We start from the raw sequence: 26,542 nt of genomic DNA, 5'->3' as shown, positions 1-26,542 counted from the left end.
TTGGTGTAGTGAGGAAACTAAATGTGCGGTGAAAGCGCGGTGAATGCGCGGTGAAACCTTTACATCGCCTTAAACGCCTCGCCTTAGACGACACTGGTATAGAGGAAGGGCTGAAGTGTTACCGAGAACGCCATTATTTCTCGTGCAGACCGGTGTTCCGTGATGCGAAGTGATCTATGTGGATGGATTTCCTGGATTCAATCGACGAATCACAATCGTCGTGCGATTTGTGGAATCTTAGCGAAAAGTGGCGGTCTTATCCTTCTACCATCCAAGCTCACGGCACCACGATATCAGAACCGAAGGACATCATCGACGAATTAGGCAACTATTTCGCCGGGTTGTCTACTGCCAGTAGCTACGACAGCGAATTCATCCAGCGCGTCAAACTCTCCACAAGCAGCATCCGTGACTTGCGAATTCCACCCGATATTTCTTCCCTCCAGATCAACGAAGATTTTACCTTCCGGGAACATGCAGTGGTAAATCTGTCGGGCCGAACAAGATTGGATACCCGTTATTAAAAAACCTCTTTCTCGACGGAAAACCGAGGCTACTCGCCCTCTTCAACGATCTGTGGCTCACCGACTCGTACCTGGACCTTTGGAAACAGAGCTTGGTAGTGCCCATTCCGAAGAATACCGTGGCGAGCGGAGAAGCCTCCACCTTTAGGTTGATAGCTCCTGGAGTCAAACGGCCTCCTTGGCGAACGGCAGCATGCGTTCCGGCAAAGACACAATTCCTCTACTTACTTTGCAGCTCTCGGGAAAGTACTTAAGGAAGCCCAGGACAACGGTGACCATGCGGAGTTAGTTTCCCTTGATATCTCAACAGGACGTGGACACCCGGTGTTATCAGATAGATCATCAGCTGAGGCCTGGAGGACCACACCACACATTTTGTACGGAATTTCCTCCTTGATTGTACTTTCCAGGTGACTGTCGGTAACACTCACTCGGATCCCTTCCCCAAGGAAACTGAAGTGTGCCAGGGATCCGTCATAGTGGTAACGCTATTCCTTGTGGCAATGACCCCGTTCAACTGACTGCCCAAGAACGTACACGTAATAGTTTATGCTCGTGACATACACATCGTCGTAATGCGACGAAAAACTAAGAGAACCATGAATACAGCCCAAATAGCAGTCTCCGCCGTCAGCAGGTTGGCGCTTTCGGTTGGTTTCCAGCTCTCCGCGCCCAGAAGTGTACGGTGCCATATCAAAAATTCGGACCATCTGATTCGGGGACCACCGATCACCATTTAAGGCAATCCGATGCTACGAAAGCCGCTGCCCTCACCGCTAAGACATCCGGAAACGATAGGGTCTTCCTCCTAAACGAGAGGAACAGAGCCCTCCGCACTGCAGCCAACCTTGACCTCCTCCCGATGGCCAGAATTCACTGGCATGGAGAGAAGAGTTGGCGATCAAACGTTGTCAACATAGAAAAGCGGATTAAAAGTGGATTCCACGCTGGAGATAACTATGCAGCGCTGAGGCGTTCTGTTGCAGAGCTTCTCGGGTCGGTATATCCGGGTCACGTTCAACGCTTTAACCTTCCTAATGTATTAGGAAAAAGTTACACATTGTGCATTAGCGGGTCAAAAAAGATCCAAACTGCAACTCGCTCCCAAAAATCCATCCGATTCTTGATCTATTGGCTTCAAATGAAATATAAAGGATTCTAGAATGGGACCCTGTCCAGGATTTCTACAATGTGGCCATTTAGGCTACCTGACACCGGTTCCGATAGTGCACAAAAGGACACTTCCATAACCTCATGTACTGGTACTGTCCGACGGCTCAAAATTTATGATTTTTCACCCAAATCATCGACATCATACCATGGACCATTAGGTGAATCTGGCCTCATCCAAATAACCAGAACCGGTTCCGGTAGTGCTCAAAAAGGATACTTTCTAAACCTCATGTACTGGTATCGTCCAACTACTCAATTTTTTTGATTTTCATCCAGAAGTAAATAGACATCATGCCATTGACCAACAAAAGGATCTGGCCACCGGTTCCGGGAGGGCCCTAGAAGAAAACATCAAAATCCTTATTTACTTGTACCAAGCGAAGGCTCAAAATTGATGATTCTTCTTACAGAAGTAGACATTATGCCATGAACCAACAGGTAGATCTGGGCACATCTGGATACCCGGAACCGGTTCCGGCAGGTCTTCAAAAAGGACACTTCCAAAACCTCATGTACTGGTACCGTCTGACGGCACAACATTTATGAATTTTCATCCAGAAGTAAAAAGACACCATGTCACGAACAAATAGGTGGATCTGACCACATCCGGTACCCAGACACGATTCCGCCAGGGCCCCAAAAAGGACACATCCTAAACCTCATGTACTGGTACCGTTCGACGGCTCAGCATTTAGAATTATCATCCAGAAGTAAATAACCATCATGCCATGGACCAGCAGGTGGATCTGGCCACATACCTACCTGAGTACCTGATGGGCGACGACTCGTTGAATTCAAATCTGCGCCGAACGAAGTAACTGTCTCCATTGGTCTCGGTCCTGAGCCAATCGCTTCCAGTCGCCTTGGACGTTCAAGGACCTAATGTCCTCCTCAACTGCACAAAGCCAACGCGTGCGTGGCCTACCCCGAAGCCAACGTCATCTTCCGGGTTCTCTGCTGAATATTGACTTCGCTTGACGCTCTTCCGGCATTCGTGCCACATGCCCAGTCCACTGTAGCCTGCCGTGTTTTATAAGCTTCACAATATCCATGCCGTTATATACTTGGTACTACTCGTGATTCATGCGACGCTGCCAGATGCCATTTTCCAGTTTACCGCCGAGTATTGTTCGCAGCACTTTACGCTCGAAGACACCGAAAGCTCTCCGATCGGCCGCTTTCAATGCCCATGATTCGTGGCCATAAAGGGCTACCGGCAGAACAACGTCTTGCGGGACTTCAGCTGGCTACGCAACCCGTAGAAAGCCCTGTTCGCGGCTGCAATACGCCTTTTCACCTCGCGGGTAACATCATTATCGCACGTCACTAAAGTACCAAGATAGACAAATTCGTCCACAACTTCAAACTTTTCGCCATCTAGCACCACTTCACTACCAATACCACGATTGCTCCCACGCTTTCTACCGACGACCATGTACTTCGTTTTGGTAGAATTTATCGTGAGACCAATCCTCGCTGTCTCCCTCTTAAAAGGCGCGAACGACTCTTCCACTGCTCTACGGTCGATTCCGATGATGTCGATGCAAAACCAAGGAGCATGTGCGACTTTGTGATGTTGGTACCGTTCCTCTGCACGCCAGCTCTCCTAATCGCTCCTTCGAGGGCGATGTTGAATAGTAAGTTCGAAAGAGCATCTCCCTGCTTCAACCCATCTAAGGTCACGAACGTGGGCGAAATCTCGTCTGCAACCCGTACACATGATTTCGAACCATCGAGCGTTGCACGAATCAGCCTAATTAGTTTCGTCGTGAAACCGTTTTCTTGCATTATCTGCCATAGCTCGTTTATCTTTACTGAATCGTACGCTACCTTGAAATCTATGAACAGATGATGAGTCTGCAAGTTGTATTCCCGGAACTTCTCAAGGGTTTGACGCAGGGTAAACATTTGATCCGTCGTTGATCCACCCTCACGAAAACCAGCCTGGTATTCGCCGACGAAGGATTCCTCAAGCGGTCTCAATCTGTTGAACAGAACACGTGATAATATTTTGTACGCCGAATTCAGAAGCGTGATTCCTCTGTAATTGGCGCACTCCAGTATGTGTCCCTTTTTGTAGAGGGGACAAACGAGACCATCCAACCAACTAGCGGGAAATTCTTCCTCCTCCCATATCTTGAGCAGTAAACGGTGGATCATCTGGTGCAGCTGCTCACTTACGTGTTTGAAAAGTTCGGCCGGGAGCTCGTCATTCCCCGCAGCCTTACTGTTTTTCAGCTCTCGTATCGCCTTTTTCACCTTTTCTAGCGTTGGTGGTTCCACAACTTGACCATCGTCGTCGATGTGTGTTCTGTTTGTAGATGCTCTCTCGTTCTCTCCGTTCAGCAACGTCTCGAAGTACTCCTTCCACCTGGCAGCCACCATCGTTTTATCTGTCAGCAGATTACCTTCACGGTCATAGCACATGGCGGGAGACGGCGCTGTCTTACTCCTCACGCCATTGACAGTTGCGTAAAACCTTCGCATATCATTCTGCTCCATACTTTCTTGCACTTCAGCAATAACGCGTTCCTCGTACTGCCTTGGGTTTGTTTCTCGGCTGACCTTGCTACCCTGTACCGCTATCTGTTCTGACGGGTACCAGACACCAACATCCGGCTTCTGGTGACGTTCTCCTCCTCTGTCACTCGCTCGCACTCCTCGTCAAACCACCCGTTCCGGGGGTGCCTCTGAGCTGTACCTATCACCTCTCGTGCTGTTGTGCTCACCGCTCCGTGGACAGCTTCCCACAGATTGTTGAGATTCTCGTTCACGTTGATTTCCGCTATCCGCTCATTCAGCTTCTGGTGGTACTCTGCAGCAACACCATCTACTGTCAAACGCTGGATGTTGAAACGCATCGATCTCCGGTTTCTCGAACTCGTAACGGTCGATAGACGCGCTCGAATTTTCGCGACAACGAGGTAGTGATCCGAGTCGATATAAGGACCCCTGAAGGTCCTGACATCTACGACAGCCGAGAAATGCCGACCGTCCACCAACACGTGGTCGATCAGCGAGCAAGTTTTGCCATTAGAGCGTCTCCAGGTGTGCTTTCGGATATCCTTGCGTGCAAAGTGGGTGCTACTGATGGCCATATCACGAGCAGCAGCGAAGTTTATCAGCTTCAGGCCATTATCACTCGTTGCAGAGTGAAGGCTCTCTGTTCCAATGATTGGGCGAAAAAATTCCTCTCTTCCGACCTGCACGTTTGCATCTCTGATGACAATCTTCACGTCGTGTTTAGGGCACTCATCATAGGTTGTATCCAGGCTTTCATAAAACGCGTCATCGGATTTATCAGGCTGTAATTGAAGAATTTGCCACGAATCCTCAAAACGCAGATGCGCTCGCTAACCGGTTTCCACCGCATAACCCACTTCATCTGTTTCCCAATCACTACGAAACCAACTCCGTGTTCAGCTCTATCGCCATCGCTGTAGTAGATATGGTATTTGAACGATGTGTTGGCGATAGGATCTACCGCCCTGAATTCACGTTCTCCAGATCTAAGCCACCGTACTTCTTGAATAGCAGCCACACTCACATTCACCTTTTGCAGTTCACAGGCCAGAAGGCCCACTCGTCCAGGTTCATTTAACGTTCTGACATTTCAAGAACCGAGTTTCCATTCATTGTCCTTATTTTGTTGCCGTTGGGTCAGTTGCCGAAAATTCCGTTCGTTTTTTCTTCTTCTTACTTCATTTTTCTGAGTACAGTCAGGAATCCTTATTGCCGGATTCCTTATTGCCGGTATCTCTTATTGCCGGATCCTTATTGCCGGGCTATCCGCGAATAAGGATACCCACAGCTTATGGGATTTTCACTAATGGGGGCTGTAGTGGATTATCTCATTTGTTTCAATACATAAAGCTATACTGTCTTCGACAAAGTTGCTGTACTGGGTTAGCCCAACAAGCCTGTGCCATTGGATTCAGGTTAAATTGGGAACTACGCCGCTAGAGGCGCTTCACTTTTATGTTACTTATGACGGGCGCTATAATATATGGATCATATTTCCAACATAGAATATTTCGTGATCCTGACCATATAGAAAGTTACTGTCTTCAGCAAAGTTGTTCAGGTGACCAATTCCTTTCGGATGGTGGCCATATTAGTTCAGAACACGCTCACTACGCGGCGCTAGTGTGCAAGTGAATTTCCTGTATAAGCTGTATCTCGAGAACCTGGCCATATAGAAGGTTACTGTCTTGAGCAAAGTTGTTCAGATGCCTAAGTCCTTTCGGATGATCATCATATTATTTCAGAACTCTCACACTACGCGGCGCTAGTGTACGAATGAACTTCCTTAATATGTTATTTCTCCAAAGCTTGTCCATATAAGATGTTGCTGTGCAATGTGAGAACAGGAACCGGAAAAGGGATGACGTGTAGAGGCTGGAAATCGATGTCAGATGCCATTTTGGAATCCAAGATGGCGGCCATCGGTTCAAGAAAAACTGTCAAATACCCTACAATATGGATATTTTTGAAATGGGGACGACGTGTAGAGGCCGGAAATCGATGCCAGACGTCATTTTGGAATCCAAGATGGCGGCCATAGGGTCAAGAAAAACTGTCAAATACCCTATAATACGGGTATTCCCAGAGAGGGAACGACGTGTAGAGGCCAGAAATCGATGCCAGACGCCATTTTGGAATCCAAGATGGCGACCATCGGGTCAAGAAAAACTGTCAAATACCCTACCATATGGGTATTTCCGGATAAGGAACGACGTGTAGAGACCGAAAATCGATGTCAGACGCCATTTTGGAATCCAAGATGGTTGCCATCGTTTCAAGAAAAACTGTAAAATACCCTACTACATGGGTATTTTTCGGATAGGAGATGACGTGTAGAGACCGGAAATCAATGTCAGATGCCATTTTGTAATCCAAGATGGCGACCATAGGTTCAAGAAAAACTGTTAAATACCCTACAATATGGATATTTTTGGCAGGAGACGACGTGTAGAGGCTGGAAATAGATGCCAAACGACATTTTGGGATCCAAGATGGTGGCCATCGGGTCAAGAAAAACTGTCAAATACTCTACAATATGAGTATTTCCGGAAAGGAAACGACGTGTAGAGGCCGGAAATCGATGCAAGATGCCATTTTGGAATCCAAGATGGTGGCCATCAGTTTAAGAAAAACTGTCAAATACACTACAATGTGGGAATTTCCGAAAATGGACGACGTGTAGAGGCCAGATATAGATTCCAGACGCTATTTTGGAATCCAATATGTTTTCCATGGTCACCATAGCCGATCGAACTCCAGACGAAACTAGATCCGCACTACCGTTCATACTGGTGACAACGCTCTGATGAGACAACGAAACCTTACCCCCAAGCTCCTCCCCTGATCCTATCCTTCAACAATGTACCTCTCTTACCTCGAGTAAGCCACGAGTATTCGGCCCAACTCCTACTAGACATAGAATTAAGTGAATGTTGTTACAAACAAAGAACAATGAACTATCGACTCCGTAAAGCTAACGTGATTGAGCCTTCCAAATTAACGAACTAGTTAGAAAAACATGTTTTCCATATATAAGGCTTACTAAGAATATTGCGTATAATTTATTGTGTATATCGTATCACAGAGCAAGATCGCAACATAACGTGGAAAATTCCTCAAAACAATAAAACGCTTTTAATTGCTTTGTTTTTTTTCTATCGTAAACAATAGATTTATTCCTGGACTCCTCTACAGTGGTTGATATTTTCATCCACCACCTGGTGCGGCAGAAATCGAGTCAAAACTAAATCAACTCTCCGAGGTCGAAAGTTTCTGCACATTGGACAGCAATGTTGAACGGAGTGCAAAAATGCAAGATTTGCTAAGGGAAGTCGAGACCCATCTCACGGTGTGGAAGAACGAGAGTGACTAGAATGCATAAAACATGACAGCGCTGGTTGGTTCTTTGTTATCAAAAGAGAAAATAAAATGTGGAATAAATCTGTAGCTTACGATAGAAAAAAACAAAACAAATCAAAGCATTTTATTGTTTTGAGGAATTTTCCACATTACGTTGCGATCTTGCTCAATGATACGCTATACACAATAAATTATACGCAATATGCTTGGTAAGCCTTATTTATGGAAAACATGTTGCCGCCATATTGGATTCCAAAATAGCGTCTGGAATGTATATCTGACCATTACACGTCGTCCCTTTTCGGAAATTCCTACATTGTAGGATATTTGACAGTTTTTCTTAAAACCGATGGCCGCCATCTTGGTTTTTAAAATGGCGTCTGGCATCGGTTTCCGGCCTCTACACGTCCGGAAATACCCATATTGTAGGGTATTTGACAGTTTTTATTGAACCAATGGCCGTTATCTTGAATTTCAAAATGGCATCTGGCATCGATATTGTAGAGTATTTGACAATTTTTCTTGACCCGATGGCTGCCATCTTGGATTACAAAATGGCACCTGACATTGATTTCCGGTCTCTACATGTCATCTCCTATCAGAAAATACCCATGTTGTAGGGTATTTGACAGTTTTTCTTGAACCGATGGCAACCATCTTGAATTCCAAAATGGCGTCTGACATCGTTTTCCGGCCCCTACACGTCGTTCCCTTTCCGAAAATACCCATTTGTAGGGTATTTGACAGTTTTTCTTGACCCGATGGTCGCCATCTTGGATTCCAAAATGGCGCCTGGCATCGATTTCCGGCCTCTAAACGTCGTTCCCTTTCCGGAAATACCCGTATTATAGGGTATTTGACAGTTTTTCTTGACCCGATGGCCACCATCTTGGATTCCAAAATGACGTCTGGCAACGATTTCCGGCCTCTACACGTCATCCCCTTTCCAAAAATATTCATATTGTACGGTATTTGACAGTTTTTCTTGAACCGATGGCCGCCATCTTGGATTCCAAAATGGCATCTGACATCGGTTTCCGGCCTCTACACGTCAACCCTTTTCCGGTTCCTGTTCTCACATTGCACAGCAACATCTTATATGGACAAGCTTTGGAGTCATAAAATATTAAGAAAGTTCATGTGCACACTAGCGCCGCGTAGTGTGAGAGTTCTGAAATAATATGATGATCATCCGAAAGGACTTAGGCATCTGAACAACTTTGCTGAAGACAGTAACCTTCTATATGGCCAGGTTCTCGAGATACAGCTTATACAGGAAATTCACTTGCACACTAGCGCCGCGTAGTGAGCGTGTTCTGAACTAATATGGCCACCATCCGAAAGGACTTGCTCACCTGCACAACTTTGCTGAAAACAGCAACTTTCTATATGGCCAGGCTCTCGAGATACAGTTTATATAGGAATTGCACGTGCACACTAGCGCTGCGTAGTGAGAGAGTTCTGAACTAATATGGCCACCATCCGAACGGAATTGGTCACCTGAACAACTTTGCTGAAGACAGTAACTTTCTATATGGTCAGGATCACGAAATATTCTATGTTGGAAATATGATCCATATATTATAGCGCCCGTCATAAGTAACATAAAAGTGAAGCGCCTCTAGCGGCGTAGTCTCAATTTCCCGAATCCAATGGCACAGGCTTGTTGGTCTAACCCAGTACAGCAACTTTGTCGAAGACAGTATAGCTTTATGTATTGAAACAAATGAGATAATCCACTACAGCCCCCATTAGTGAAAATCCCATAAGCTGTGGGTATCCTTATTCGCGGTTCCTTATTCACGCCCCCGTTACCCCGGCAATAAGGATTCCTGACTGTACTTGTATGATTTAGTATGCTACCGTACCAGGATTATTGTGTAGATGGGGCTGCCATCTTGGATTTAGCTGACACAATACAGCATTTCTTTTTCAGCCGCTGGATCCCAGACAGACGCTGTTCGAGCCGCACCTCCTGGTGGACAGACGCTCAACGATTCGCACCTCCTCAGCCTTGCTATCATCATGATATGGGTTAATCGTGATGACATTGCCCACACCCCGCTACCAGCACATATATGGGCATATACTGGCTGTCATCATCCGACACGTGGAAGCGTGAGGTAGGAGCTTGTGAAGACCAGAGCTATGTTGGACGCTCTTTCCCCTGTGGTCCTCACCATTTTGGGGTGTCTGGCCACATTTGGATACCGGAAACCGGTTCATTCAGGGCCCCAAAAGGCACACTTCGTAAACCTCATGTACTGGTGTCGTCCGCGGGCTTAAAATTTATGGTTATTCATCCAGAAGTAAATAGGAATCATGACATGGACCAAAAAGTGGATAAGACCTCATCCGGATACCCGGAACCGGTTCTGGTAGGGTTAAAAAAGGACATTTTCTAAACCTCATGTACTAGTATCGGCAACGGATCAAAATTTGTGATTTTTCATCGAGAAGTAAATAGACATCATGTCATGGACCGAAAGATGGATCTGGCCACATCTTGATACGCAGAACCGGTTCCGGCATGGCCCCAAAGAAGACACTTCCTAAGCCTCATGTACTGGTACCGTTAAAAGGCCAAACATTGATGATCATATCTCTGCATCAAATCATAGCTTTTTTATAGTGACACCCGGTCAAAAAATACCCTAGGAAGGTTAAGTAAGGATCACGGTCGCGGGCTAGAGTTAGACTCGGAGTGGAAGGACCGAACACTGCACACACATTCTCGATGCAGCAGATCACCCGATCCTTGCACTAACGGACTCACACAGCGTCATCCAGGCGCTGGAAGCCAAAGCCTTGAGCCACCCCTGAATACAATCCATTACACGGTACGCCCCAGCTTCAACCGTCTTTACATGGATTCTCCGACACTGCGGTGTTCCCGAAAACGAGGCTGTGGACACCATGAACGTACCCCTCCTAGACGTCAGGCGTTGGATTGCGAATATTATCATGGAATCGTGGCAGAAGAAATGATTTTAAAGGCTGACTAAAAGTAAATTGATACACACAAAAAGACCTGTAATTAGTGATTCAATAAATTTAAAATTTTCATTAATGGTTGCTTTACACAACCTTTATTAAATCTTCAGTTCGAACAAAATCTCGAAGCTTCCTCTTGATGGAGCCCATCAGCGCCTGCACAGTGGAAACGGACACGGAATCAGCGCATTTCTTCCATTTTGCCCGCATTTGCTGAATGTCCTTGACTGCCCCGCCACTTCGTCAAAATCACTGCTTTAAAATCGCCCAGTTTTTTTTCGATTGCTCTAATTTCCGGGAAATTCGGTGGATTCATTAGATTGGGGATAATATTGACCTTGTTGGCAGCATACCACTCCAGAACCACCTTGGAGTAGTGGCAGCTGGCCAAATCGGGTCAAAAGATGACTTTGCCCCTATGCTTGCGGATGAACGGCAATGCACGCTTTTTCAGGCATTCTTCGATGTAAACCTGGGATGTCACCGTCGAGGATGTGACGAATGGTTCTGTTATCAGGCCACAACTGCAAATCGCTTGCCAAATCATGTCCTTCTTCGCGAACTTGTCGGTAAACACGAACTTGAATCTTCCCGGCACATCCACACGTCCAGTCGTCATGTAAAACTTTTGACAGGGTAGCTGCTCAAAATCGAGTTTGACGTATGTTTCGTCATCGATCAAAGTGCAACCCTTGTGTTTCATCTAGCCTTGCATGCTTTTTGGCCACGGATTTCTGCTTCATGTGCCGGTTCGGATGTTTACTGGCTTTGTACGACTTGTATCCTTACCTGGCAAGGATATTCCGCACCGTTTGAAAGTTGGCGTTGTACCTTCTGGCCACATCTCGGATCGGAAGACCGGGGTTGGATTGAACGCACCTCAACATCTTGCTGTGCAGCTGACGATCCCTGGTCCCAGTTTTTTCGTCGGTCCGCTGATTCCTTTCTACACTCAGGGTTTCCTTGTAGGTTTTGAGCACTCGAGAAATTTTTGTTTTCGGTATCTTGAGTACTTTAGTCCGGTTTGAACCACTCTGGATTTTCCAGGTGTTTGTGCACAAATTTTTGCATCTTTCGAGTTCTATTTGACGTTATTTCTGAACGCGATCGACTACTTTGATCAAACTTGCACCAGTTGTTCTTTATAGAAGTGTTAACAAGCCAGTGTCAAAGATTTTAGATTCCCAACAATAGGGGGGTGCTAGCGGCGCGCGATGGGAGTACCAATTTACTTTTAGTCAGCCTTTAGTCGCGGACAACTTTCCTGATTAAGATCTAGACAACCGTACGACCCTGGCTGGACAGCCACAACTAAAATTACCAGCGGAACATATCAAGACTCCGGATCGACCATGCGAGGATCTTTTGCAATTTCGGTGGGACACCATTCCACAAGGTTTGCCCAATTTGCATTTGTGGTATATTAATTTATTTGATAAGGCTCAACCGAATTAACTTAACAGAGCCGAGGATTCATGGTCACTATACAATACATCTTAAAGCTATAGTCAAAAGGTACAACACAATAAACACTTTATCTTCCGCTATCCAAAAAGCTTCGTCCATCAGAACTGGAGTCGCTTCCAGTGGTTTCATTGTATGGCAAATTGTTGTACGCCAACGAGGGTCAGAGCGCGTCCATTGCAGCAATGGACGCAAAACGTGGTCAGCACTCACACACTCATCACGAAACGGTTGCTTTCCAAAGTCGACGACGCATCGACCGAAAGAACTGCTGATGAAGAACAATGAGGAGGACCACACAATGGTTGCTGCCGAGTAAACAGACGATCGCGTAGCACACATCGAGAGTGGCCTGCTTTTGTCGACAGCCGAGTGAACACTGATTTGCATTTGTGTCTGCCCGTAGTTCCAGAGGATACGCGAACCACACGGACTCCCGGAGAACGTCAGGAATTTACTTGGTAATGTCCCCTCGACGTTGGCTGCGCTGATCGCTGAATTCAAATAAAATGTTCAATTATGCAATGAATACCTGGTATGGTTACACACAGCTCAGGATGGTATGATATTTATGGTCATCTCTGGATACCTTCTTTATCTTACCTTTCTTTATTACTTTATTTATCCCTACCAAGCACAAATTGGCTCAAAATAATTAAAATGTATGAAAGGTTGTAGCACTTACCCTGTGATTCTTGTTTTTGCTTACTCGAATCCAGTACTACAGAAAATAAATCTTATTGCTCCGGATAATCAAGCCATTTTCTATGGATAATAGAGCCCCGGATAATCAAGTCCTACCTGTACTACGATTTAAAGCTTAGCTCAGAACTCTCCAAAACCCTGCTTGATTTCCCACTTCAGTTTATGTGTACTATGTATGTGTATCAATGCAACTGTTTGGTTGTAAAAATAACATCTAATTTTTCATTCAGTGAAAGCACTTTGATTTTTTTGATTTCTAACATCCCATAACTCACAGACCACGGACGAAAGAAACATTGGTCCATATCAGCGAAGACTACAAATCAAGAAGACTGGCAACTGTTCCCTTCTCCCATACAAATGTCAAACGTCACTGATAACAGCGCCTCTGTCAATCAAAGGTGGAACTTTGAAACACAAGTGTTACTGAGACTGCTCATAAACAGTGACTGTGTGTGTAACCTAATGTCACCTAAACGAATAATCATAACACGGTACTCGTTGTTGTTTTTGTTTTGCTTTACACAATTTCACGGCAATTTGTATCCTAATCCCAGCAAGCCGATTGTTTTCCAACTCCAAACCGAAAAACATGCCATGGTGGATCAAGTAGAGGATTGAAACTTGGATCGATACCTAGTGAAAATAACTTTTACTTGTGATCGCGGAACCGAAATATTGTTTATTTTTTTCTGTTGGAAGCAATCAATTACAAGGAATTGGCAGCTTCCACCACCATTGAATGAACTACCATCATTCGAAAGCTGCTGAAAATTCAAAAATGGTTCGGCTGCCTTTCAGTTTATCCTTCTTTCCTTCTACTGCTGTCAGTTCTTAGTCGACCTGTAGAGTCACTTGGTTGGAAGAATTTACACTCGTTCGGCAATCTGTTTGTAGGTGAGGATGGCTATTTTGATTCTGTGACACTCGCGTGAGTGAATGAATTCTCCCATGCTTGGTTGTCCGAACATGAAATCAATTGATGGAATCGACCGACCCCTTCCAGAGAATAATAATAACAGTGTCGGATTGGCCAGTGACATTCAAATGGTCAGCGAGTACTGTGCCAAGTTGCCGAGCGTCACAACTTAACTGTGGGGAACTGTGGTCAGGTGCCAAAGCCATGCGAAACGGGCATGCATTTTACTAATGCACCATACGAATGCCCATACATGCATCACTAAAGGGCTTAGGAAAAGTGGGAGATAATTCTGAGATAGCAAATTAACGATCGAGGAAGGTCCCATTATTGTGAATGGCATCATTGCCATAGTTTTAATTTTCAAAACAAATTTACTTACGCATCTGTTCAATTTCAGCTGCATTTTTACTCGTTGTCAACATAAAGCAAAGAAAGAAACGTTTCATTTATTTATACCTATGTGTTTGAATGTACTCATGAATTAACACACACCATCATACACAGGTTCCACTTTTGCTCAGAAGAGGCGTTGCCGTTACTGTCTCCTGATTTTGGCAGAGTTGCCAGTCTTCTTGATTTGTAGTCTTCGATACCAGCTACAACCATTCCGATGGTGGAGTGTGTGTATCATCCATCTTGAAGCATTGGCAAAACATGCAACCAGCAAAGGGGAAAATATGATTGTGATAAATCACTGCATCTTGGCGTTTGATCTCTGATTGAGTACGAGAATTTATTAGCGCACAATATTAGATTAGTCCGACCGACGACGACGACGTCGACGGCTATGTTGAAGGAAGCTGATTCCGTTTGGTCCGAATCGAGTGGTGAGTCGAGTGAAAGCATTCCAATTTGCTTCGACGATTGTTTGATGTAGGATAAACAGAAGCACAGACTCCTCCGGTGAATATTGCCTGGTTGAATGGTCATGGTAATTGAGAGCTGGTTGGCAACTTTCCATGCTTGATGTCGATAAATCATTTCCACGATGACGACGACGGCGGTCGGTGGCAGTGGAGTCGTGTTTATGAAAGCTCATTGTTGCGATAAGCCAATCTCACTCTGGGTGGAGATTAACAAGAAGGTTGTATATGAAAGGTAAAAAGAAATGCTTGATTCGTATGAAGGGGAAAGATCAATTACATCAGGATTTTTGGGATATTTGATTTGATTTCATGGCAAATCAATGCTTACTATTTTCAAAGGAAGGATGAAATTGAGTTTTTTTTTACTGATGAACGTGATGTGTGAGATATATTACCAATGTTGGTAAATTATTGCAACGGAAGATAACTCTTTCGTTAACACTTGGACACACACAAAGCGTATGGTTTGATGTTCGCTTTTATTCATCTCCCATCTCGTTCTTAGTCAAGCTTTTCAGGCATCATCCAATCGAAACAATCGGCTTCTCGACTGAGAGCTTTGCGAAAAAGTGTAATTTATTTTCCATCAATTCCAGTGTGAGAAAAAAAAAGAGAAATAAATCCATCCTTCTGACAATGGGGCACACCAAGAAGCCCCTGCCAACAATTGGCACATTTTTTCCCCCATTTGCGCTTGTTGACGGATTGCTCCGTCTTCGGTCTGAAACATCAAAGATTAGCGCCTCGCCTAGCTTGGTGACATTGCGGCGATGGTGATGGTTTGAATGGCAAAACCCAAACCGAAAGTTGTTTTCCCAAAAACGGGAAATCTAATTTCGACTTTTGGATTTTGAAACAATAACACCAGATACGGAAAGGCGGGGTATGATTTTCTCGGTTGGTTTCACACTTTGTGCTTATCTGTTGCCAAGCGAACAGAAACAGTGACTTTTTTCTCCGTTTTTTTTGGCGAAATCCAAGAAATAAGGATGGTTTCTGGTTGGAAATCAAATTCACATTTCGGATGGTTCGTTTCTAGAGGGGTGTAGCACATCCTTTTGCATGCTTTTAAAACGGGTAATTTTCACAAAATCAGTGCCTCATTCGCCAGAGGCAGCGCGGTACAGTTTGCCGGAGTTGTGGAACAGGGAAAAAGTTTTTAGGAAAGGAACAAAATAAATTTTCAATTTCTATTACTCCCCAAAGATCAAAAGAAGATCAACCCTCTAATCCACATTGCCGATGATAGCGTGTTGAGGAGGGAAAGGAAGGGCAAAAAATGCGGAAAACTCGTTGGAAAGTGATTTTTCCTCCAGTTTTATGAAGTTCGTGGTTTTACTTCCTAACAAGGCTGTACGGCGTCTTCGCGCCTTTTGGCGAGAAATTGGCAAAAAGGGTGTCTATGTGCGGAGCGCGTTCATCTGAAAGAATTTCCACCGCGTCTGGAAACGATGCATAGGCACCGGGCTTATGGGGGGTACAGCTACATAGCTGTTCGATTTTCTGATAGGCCAAATGTTTGGATCTCGATACTAGGATTTTTCCTGGCTTTCTACAATGTAACTGGAAAATGACGCCCACTCACGACTCCAAAGGGTCTCACCCGAATGATCGAATTTACTCCTACACAGAAAAAAAAAAAAAACTATCGCGTAAAATCTCCCTTCGTTTAATGTTGAGCTATTTATTTAACTTATTTAATTTATTTAATTTATTTATTTATTTAATTTGTTTTTCTTCATCGGACTTAACGTGCCTGATTGGGAAAAGCCTAGAAAAGGCGTAAAAACCCCATATCTTTTCGAAATACATGAATCACAATAATACAATACAATTACAACGAACATTAATCAAGTCTATAGCATAAAAAAAGTTATCCTCCTATGGCATAGAGTTGTCCGCGGATCAGGTAGAAGTCCTCGTCATCAGGCCCGTAGCCAGCATTTGGTTTCGGGGGGAGCTAATTTTATGACATAAAAACTTCAATGATTTATAAAGTGTGCGCATAACTAAACATCGAATGCTACACTGTTTTTTTACCTTAACCAAAATCGGTCAAAATCATGTGTCATCATTTTTTTTTTTTTTTTTTTTTTTTTGGTAAGTCGTTTTAATCTTTGATCGGAATTTTTAATGAACCATCAGAATGTAAAATAATTATTTTTCAAACACTTTAATACGCAGTTATGAGAAAAGTAAAACAAATGATAGAAATTCAAGAAAATATTTGTAGTTTTATTTGTTTTCTGTTGGTAATGATGATCAAGATTTGCATTCTGTTAAGAAAGACAAAAATATGTTACATATTTTTTAAAACATAATTATTTTAAGATTTTAATGGTGTTGAATCTTAAAATCACCGGCACCGAATCCTAATTCATTTAAATTTATGAAGGCCGTAAAAACAAACATCCCTCGATGCAGTGGTAGCAATGTGATCCACACGAAACACGAACAGTGAATATTGTTGCCTTCATCATTCTGTATACTTTTAAGTTTTTGTTTTAGCATAACTGTATTTTTGTTTTGTTTTTGAATTGATCGTTATTCTGTGATATTTTGTATTGTTCCAGTTAGCTATATAAGTGCAAATATTTAATGCAATTAGATTAAGTTTGAATTTGACTTCCGATCAGGGTGCTGCCTGAAGGAGGTATTAAATAGTGAATGAGAAATGTATTCTTTTACTTCATTAGAATCAGTTGCCGATCTCCAAACTGCTGTCCAAAATTCTGAGCAACAAATTAAACATAACGTAGAGCCATATCCTTTTCATTATACCTGGTTATTACAAAAGTAATCTTCTAGCTTTACTCTAACCAGTTAATTGATATTATAGAAAAGGCTGAAAGTCACTGGTTTCCCAATAGTTATAATTCGTTTCAGTGTGGAGAAAGATCTTTCCACACTGGCTGTAGTGACCGGGAGTGTCACCAAAATCTTCAACAAAACATTGATTGTTGGAAAATACGTCGAGTCACATTTATCAAGCAGGTCAAATGCCTAAAAATTCTTGTTAATATTTATGGATGTCCGGCACCAGAGCTCGTATTCCACCTTTACCTGCAACCAGCCAGTGATGCAAAATATCATGACACTCACGTGACACTCGTTTTCGCATCAACCGACTATCGCTGATAGATCGTTTTGTCACGCAGTGAGAGGTAGAGCCATGGCAAACAATAATCACCAGTGATGGTCGCTGCTCACAAGCAAAACGATGCACTCGCTGTTGATGATGAAAATCACAACGAAAACAGTAAAGATTTCTGCAGTACGATGATGAGAAAAAGCGAAGCGACAGAAGAAGCAATGAAAGCAATGCCTACGCATTCCAAGTTCGTCTCGGCAGGTGTGACTGTGTGAGTTACAAACAAAGCAGGCAACATGAAACGGAAGCTGTTGGGCTCACTCACCAACACACTCAAATAAGCAAGCAAAGCAGCAACTGCTTCAAAACGAGCACTGATCAGTGTCGTGATTGTCGGGAATGACCAGATCGGTGATGGATCACAACAGAAAACAACATTCATTAGTTGCTTTTTACTTCTTTCGTCAACTTGATGGATAGTCATGAAGAGAGCTTCGACGAGCACATTGACAGGAATGCACAAAGCGTTAGTACCATCAACTGTTTGGCGATCGTGATTGTGATAGGTCGCAACTCTGATGTTGAGACCTTAGAACAAATCTAGATAGAGCTGGAATTAGGGCGTAACAGCTTTTATAAACAATGAATTCTCTCGTCGATTTCTAACAACTCAAGGTAGGGGTACACAAATCAACATATCCATCGGGTAGGGGAAGTCTTCCCCTATTCGATGGTAATGTTGATTTGCCAGGAAGAGCCATGTTTTTCGAGAAATCATCGAAAGAAGCCATTGTTTACAAAAGCTGTTATGCCCTAATTCCAGCTCTATCTAGAAATGTCCAACAAAATAATTAATAATGTTAGAGAAAAATCGTTGCAATCTTTAATTGCAACGAATAATTATAGTTGTAGTTTTTAGTTTTGATGTGAATTGTTATACTGACATGCAGATTTAGAAGACCTGTTTAAAATACTGAATTTCCAAGGCAGGAACAATGTAAAATCACTTAGATTTATATCATAAAAATTACAGCAGATAAGTTACTAGGTGGCTTGAGCCCCTGGGTTAAAACGAAAAGTAATTTATTTTGAATTTTGAACAATTAAAGAGTTAAAATCTAAATAGACACAATGTGTGACTCTTTATTAAATCTAATGGTACATATGGGAAGGTAAATAAATTAAGAAGTCATTTGTTGTAGCAACATTCTATTTTGTATGAAATCCTGCTTGAAAAAGAGGGGTACAGTGTGGATTGTGTTAAGAAGGCTACAAATTGGGTCTACACCCTAGTTCCTACGGAAGTGAAACGAGGCTGATCTTTAACAGAATCGCTGGAAACATAAATTGTTCATGCACACTATATAGGTACAGCCCGAGTCCCATTGCCAGAGAGGGCTATAGGCCTGAAGCCTGAAATTATTTTAATATAATATGAAAAATAAAAAAAACCTTACAAAGGTAATAGGTATCTATTACCTGTACAGTACAAGCAACAGATATCCATTATCTTGGGTCAGATTTTTTTCACATGATTATAATAATTTTGGGGGGAGGGCTTCAGCCCCATAGCCCCCCCCCCCATGGCTACGTGCCTGCTCGTCATACAGTTGAACCGGAAACAAAAAAATAAACAGGTAGCACAATCCTTGACGTGCAAATTTAATGGATAGCTACTCACCTTCTCTGGAGTTTGCGTTGAATACGGTGACGAAAGGTTTCCGCTGCACAGTTAAAATCGAAGAATTCGTAAAACTCGTTGAAACGCCCAGACATGAACCGTATTGGGTCATGCAAGCTGTAGTTCGCAGCACGAGGTCCAAGAAGCAGGAAACTCCTCGACCGAAGAACTCGTTCGGGTGCGTAGATTTCGAATTCAGCCAAGATTCCTGGAGAGTCGATATCACCAATAAGTACTTTCGCTGCGAACACGGCCTGACTAATCGTCCGCCTATGTTCTAGTGTTTCAAGACCCAGGAGTTGACAATGATCTTCGTACGGCGGAAGGTTCACAGGGTCATTCCAAGGAAGGTGACGAAAGGCATACCGAACAATTTTCCTTTGAACAGATTCAATTCTCGCTATCCAAACTGCTTGATACGGGTACCATACAACCGAGCTGAATTCCGAGATCGATCGCACTAGAGAGCAGTATAGAGCTTTTAGACAAGCAGGATCGCGAAACTCGTCAGCGATCTTGAAAATGAATCCGAGTTGCCTGTTAGCTTTCACAACGATGCCCGAGTAATGAAGCTTGAATGTTAAGGCGCAGTCCAGCGTGATTCCTAGGTCACGAACATTGTCCACACGTTGCAGAAGTTGGTGATTTATCGTATAGTTGAATGCCACTGGTTTCAGCTTGCGATGAAATGAGATAATATTACATTTTTGTACATTCGACGTGAAATAGTTTCTTGAGAACCACTCTTCGAAAGTATCGATTAGGTGCTGAAGCCGCAAAAAATCAGCGAAGCTACGAACAATCACATAGATCTTCACATCATCCGCGTAGAACGATCGGCAACCAGTTGGGAGGATCAGTCCGGCCTCATTCACAAAAATCGAGAATAGCAATGGTCCCAAGTTGCTACCATGAGCTGTTTGTAAAATAGTCCGATTGCTCTGATCCGATTCTAACACAAAGTTCCCGATTGGTCAGATAGGACTTGAACCAACGAGTTAAACCCGAGGATACACCGAGTTTTTCAAGTTTAGCTAGCAGTATGGAGTGGTCAACCCGGTCGAATGCAGCCTTAAGATCTGTATATACAACGTCCACCTGCGCTCCAGCTTCCATATTCCGAAGACATAAAGAAATGAACGGAGCTAGATTTGTAGAAACTGATCTCTTGGGATAAAAACCGTGTTGGTCAGGAGAAATGTAATTTCTGCAGCTAGAGAATAATGCGTCGTTGATGATGATTTTGAAGACTTTAGAGCAGTGATGTGATCCCTCGGTAATTTTCGACGTTTCTCTTGTCTCCTTTCTTGTAGATCGGGAACATGAATGGCGATTTCCTCCTGCTGTAATGAAATATTGAACAGCTTCAAAAGCGGTGTTGTAAGCTCTGAATAGCATCGCTTCAGGATGCTTGAGGGGATCCCGTCAGGGCCAGCAGCATTAGAAAATTTCAGCTTCTTGATGGCGGATTCGATGAGGTCTACTGTAACCAAGGTAATCGAAAAATTGAAAGCATCACTGGGAGTGTCCCTCACCGCTCCAGCAACTTGGGACAACGAAGCCGTAGTGTCATTGAAAATGCTTTTGAAATATTCTGCCAGAAGATTACATTTCTCAAGGGAATTGCTGGCGATTCTATCACCCAGGTGAATTTCGACTGGTAGCCCCTCCTCGTTTCGTTTGGTATTCACGAATGACCAGAACTGCTTTGGATTAAGCCGTTAATTAGCCTGCACATGCCTTGTGTAGCTCTTGTAAAGAATGCGGTTATATGTGCGATATTCGTTGCTCGCTGTTGAAAATAATCGTTTTGTGAATGGGTTACGAGTACGACGGCATTTACGGAGGGCATTCGATCTCAGACGCTTCAAATTCCGTAGTCGAGCATTGTACCATGCGGGTTTGGGAGAGGGTCTCCTCATTGGGACAGAATCAGTTATTGCCCGGCCAACGACCTCAGCGAAGTAGTTGACGGCTTCATCAATAGATGAACACGTGTCAAGGAACTGCCAATCTGCCTGGGCAAGCGAGTGACTCAGCGCGACGAAATCTGCTTATCGTAGCGAACAGGAACAGATAGGTTGATGGAAACTTCCAACGCAGGATGATTGGTGTCGATACCAATCAAAGGCTCTGGGGCTTCTAGGATAGAACATTCCAGTCCTGCAGCTTCATTCGCCAGAACGAGATCAAGCAGCCGAGAGTTGCTATTCAGTATCGAGTTGATTTGCGTTAAGCCATGCAGGTTGAAACCATCAAGGAGAGCACAGCAGGATGCGGGCATGTTCGAGCGAAGAACATCAATGCTAGGAAGATCGTTTGCAGGAACGTTCCATGAGAGCCCAGACTGATTGTAGTCACCAAATATCAGAGCTAGGTCGTTTTGTTCTAGTCGAGAGAACACGGTACCAATTGAACTGATGTGGTTTGCAATGCTGCTCGAATCAGATTTCCGGTCTGGAGGTAGATACATAGCGCCAATACTTATTGATCTACGAGGTGTCGTTATTTTGACCCACAGCTGCTCTAGAGAAGTGCAAACTGGAGCAGGATCGATGCAGGAGCTTAGGCGTTTGGATACCGCAATCAAGACGCCCCCCCCCCCACGCGATTTGGTACTATTCTGGTGGTTGCGGTCGTTTCGAAATACCGTGAATAGACTTCCAAATAATTGAGATGAATTAATCCGGTCATCGAGCCAGGTTTCCGTAAGAACTATGACATCGTAATCAGAGTCAACGGCAGTCAGGAAAAAATTATCAATCTTTGTTCGCAGGCCACGAACGTTCTGGTAATACACCAACAGGCGGTCGAACGAAGTCGGTTGGAGGTCTGCAGAATGATCGATCAGCCGAAACGAGCATGGTGGTACTCTGGAACACAGAGACGGATCAGGAGAAGAATTGTTTTCAACAAACGCATACTTGCCTGATGTAGAAGGTTGGAAGACCCCTTCACCATTCTCAACCACAGGGCCAGAACGACTACGATGACAGGAATCAGCAAGCGCGACTGGGTTGAGTGGCTCAGGGGCTTCCTTGAGGCAGCAGGCAGCGCGTTCTGGTCTGGGATGTTCCGAAACGTGGCGAGCAAGATCCGGTGCAGTGCTGTATGTCCCATCGGTGATGTGGGATTTGAAGCCATCGGAGTATGACGTATTGCTGCAACTCGGAGAGAAATCAGGCGGAGAAGAGTTTGTTAAACTAATATACTTGCCTGAATTAGGTGCTTGGAAGACCCCGTCATCATCATCAGGGTCAGAACGACTACGATGGCAGGAACCAGAAGGCGCGACTGTGTTGAGTGGATCTAGGGCTTCCCTAAGGCGGCAGGCAGTGCGTTATGGATTGAGCTGATCATGATAAGAAAGAATGGTGGTCGGTACAACAGAATCTCGGTACTTGTTGTCGATTTCGATGGTGTTGCCATGCGACGATTCTCTGAAATCCGAGGAAGTATCAGGCAATGGGACACTAACGCCAAAAACGTACTTGCCTGTGAAACGAGTTTGGAAGACCTCGACACCTTCCTCGACCACAGGGCCAGAACGACTATGATGGCAGGTGCAAGCAGCGAGCGCGACTGTGTCGGGAGGACTAGGGGCTTCCTTGGTACTAAAGGCAGTGCGTTCTGGGTTGGTTGCTATTGCATTGAATGTCGGTATGTAAGCGTGATAGCCCAAAAGGGTTTGACGCTACTGGCCACCAACTTCGGATGGAGATGGATTCGTAGGGATCCTGATGACTCAGCGGTTTTGTGGGTAACTGATGAACTCACGGAAGTACACATTTTCGAGCCATGTGTCCTTGGACAATGCTTCGTTCCTGAGGGATTCGCTCAAACCAACCTTGAACGTAACTATACTTGGCATATTCAGCGAAATCGTTTACAATGTTGCATACAATATTGCTAATATATGCGATATTGCGCTTAAATTTACACGAAATATCGCGTAAATTTATGCCAAATCTACACACTTAGAAAAAAATCATGTAAATTTAGGTGCTCTGAAACTGACATATACGAGCGTCAATTTTGACATAAAATTGAGTCATAACAGACGCGAAATTCAACTCAATCAACCGTACTTTTCGTCGAGTAACGAACTTTTCAGTCTCGAAGCGCTTAATTTTACATGAAATATTTGTTTACGTCTGATCCTTTATGTCAAAGATGGATTCTGTCACGTGTAAAATTAGTTATTTCTATGTGTGTAGCGTTAATTTTATGTGCGCTATATCTCGCAGAAATTTACATGAATTTTTCGAACGGTGTATATGAAATAATAACTTCACCGTTTGACACTGAACTAACAAATTGATCTGTTCTGTTTGCACCCGGCGAAAAATTCTGCTCGGAAAATGACCGTAAAATAATAAAAAAAACGCGGAGGGCACAATCTCTTTTTCGTTGGAAACTTTCCTTTTTTCCTCTCTAGAGATTGCCGCTGCTAAGCTGAGTTCGAGCTGACCCGACGACCTTTTATTCTTCGCCTTCCTCGCAATGCACGCAAACGAAACTCAACCGAGACACTCTTGCTACTCTCAGGCAAGGGTATTAGCCTAAAAAAAAGCTTTGTGGTCACTTTTTACCGTCGAGCGGTACGTTTCCGGGTCGGAAAATATGCACAACCGATTCGCCACCAGATTCCGCAACGGATGAGGATAATTTTGACCCTCGCCTGAACGGATTTTACACGAAATTCGAACACGAAATTTGCGAACCGCGCGAGACCGAAATTCTGCCTTCTGTCTGAATTTGACGGTAAGTACTGAACTGTTTGTTATATTAAGTGTAATTATTTTTCCAAACTGATCCGCTGGAGGAATCCGGCTGAGTCAAGCATCCTTACCGATGCAACGCATGGTTAATGCCTATCTCAGTCGAACTCCTCCTGCGGACCAATGTTGATGTAATTATTTTTCCAAATTGATCCATTGGAGGAATCCAGCTGAGCAGAGCATCCTTACTGATGCAACTCATCAATAAAGATGTCCAACTCAGCCGGACTCTTCCAACGGATCAATTTTGCTGTAATTATTATACGTTCAAGCCATCAAGTCCAGCTGCCGTAGCAGGCTAAAGCTGGTGCAGACAAACTCTAAGCAGAACAGACGCATCTATTGCCAACAAGGCCGCTGCTTTCTGATGATGATGATATGGAACTACCTCTCACTGTAGCAAGACAACTGTGTGTAGACTGTGGACTATCCACACTGTGCGACTTGATCAAGTTTAATAACCTTTAATTGTACTCAACCTGCCATTGTAAGAAGCGCCAAAAACGGGTGAATCCGTGGGCAACATCACCCACGTGCTTCCACGGGATAAACGAGAATCTTCTTTCAACAACAGGATCATATAACCGGTCAAAAACAGGCCATCCAACAAGAAGATGTCCCAATGAGTGGAAAGAAGAGCCCGCCGTCGAAATGTTAAAGACAGGGAGTTGCCATTTTCACTCCACTCAACATCGCTTCAATCGGGTGCCCTGGTGGACCGTACCGTACCCTGCATTTAATGTTTCATATAATAATGGGAACGAGTAATCGGTTAAAATCCTTTAATTTTTGTTTAAAGACATTGGTATAAGGCAAATGATAACTTGGCTCTGTAAAGTTTATTCGGTTGAGCCTGTACAAATAAAATAATTAACAAAAAATATAAAAAATAATGGAATGAAAGTCTCATAGATATGCTGCCGCTACTTCTTCAACCGGTGTTAAAAACAGCACTCTCGGCTTTCGTTCCTCACATAGCAGCGTAAACCCCCATAAGTTCAGTTTCGAACCCCTTCGGATACGGTTGTGTTTTTAGTTTGCTCTCTGTTTTGTGCACGCGTTCGCTTTAGTAGTTTTCGGCTGCTTTTTCCTGATCAGCGCTGGCACTCTGCCTCCCGGACGGTTATACCATAGTCAAGATATTCATATCTGGCGGATAGAATCTCGGGAACCAATTGAGCTGTCAAAAAGCGGAACCAATCGAGCAAATTATGACCAACTACAGAAAAGAGCACATCAGCTATTGCAAACAAAACTTCGGAAACCCTTTTCTCGTCACTCAAGGCTTGCCTACGCAAACTGACACCATCTTTGGGTTGGGGGAAGTTTCCCCTATCCGATGATGCCGAGGAAAGAATAATCAAAGTTTTGTTTATAAATTTGATAGTACCTTTTCAATTGTTGGTCTAAAATACATTGGATTGGTGCGGCTTTTTGATACATCGAAATTCTATCCGCCAGACTATGAATAAAGCGACTAAAGGTTATACGGGTATACGCTTTCTGGTAAGTTTTAGAATCGAGAAAGAAGCATCAGAAGAGAGGTCGTTATCTACGTTGTTTGTTTTTTTTTTTTCTTCGCTTGTGCTCACGGAACAGAAATTGGAGGCATCGTAAGTGATAGTTTTTTAATTTCAGTTTTGAATAGTTTTATATCCCGGGCGCGATGAATTGATTTGGAATGGTTTGTGCTGATGTTTTGCCCCTGTTACTTAGGCCTGGTGTGCTCTCGCTTCCCTTTGTTGCCGGTGTGACTTGACCACGCTGATCTATTTTTAGGTTTTTGCGATGTGCATTGATTTTGTGCACAGAGTTACTTTAAAAAGAAAAGCGAAGAAAAGTGATATTTAGTTATTGCATGGTTGGAATCGCTGGAGAAGGAATTGATTAAAAATGACTAGATAAAAATATGCGTGGAAGATTCGGGAATTCGCTCCGGGTGTCACTGAGGCTTGCTGTACTCGGGTGGCGTTTAGAACAGGCCTTGTTATTCATGACGCGCCATATTGAGTAATCCAGCGGATTAAGATCGGGGCTGGATGGCGGCCACATATCCTTCGCCGAGAACGGAAGATGTTCCTGTAGCCACTTCTGAGTGCGGTTCGAGGTGTGACACTGAGCCCCATCTTGTTGAAATACAACATTTGGCTTCGGACCGTACTGTTCTTTGATCCACGGAAGAACATACTTACTTAAAATCCCGATGTAGACCTCCGTGTTGACCTTGTCGCCTTCTGGAATGAACACAGGGTCAACTTTTTTTTGGCCATCGGAATCCACCAGTCTAAAAACCATAACGCTAGCATAGGATGCTTGATCAGATACACGTTCTTGTGCTCGTCAGCCACGTCTTTTACTCGAAGAGAACTAATATACCGGTCGGTTCTGGAATTTGACACGGGATCGACGGTAAACATGCTCTCGTCGGTGAACAGGATTACCGGATTTTTTCGCTTAA

This window comes from Ochlerotatus camptorhynchus, unplaced genomic scaffold, assembly GCF_037179485.1.
Source record: "Ochlerotatus camptorhynchus isolate MF236.1 unplaced genomic scaffold, CSIRO-AGI_Acam_v1.1 ptg000178l, whole genome shotgun sequence".
NCBI lineage: Eukaryota > Metazoa > Arthropoda > Insecta > Diptera > Culicidae > Ochlerotatus > Ochlerotatus camptorhynchus.
The sequence above is the reverse complement of the archived record's forward strand: the minus strand, read 5'-3'. Positions refer to the sequence as shown.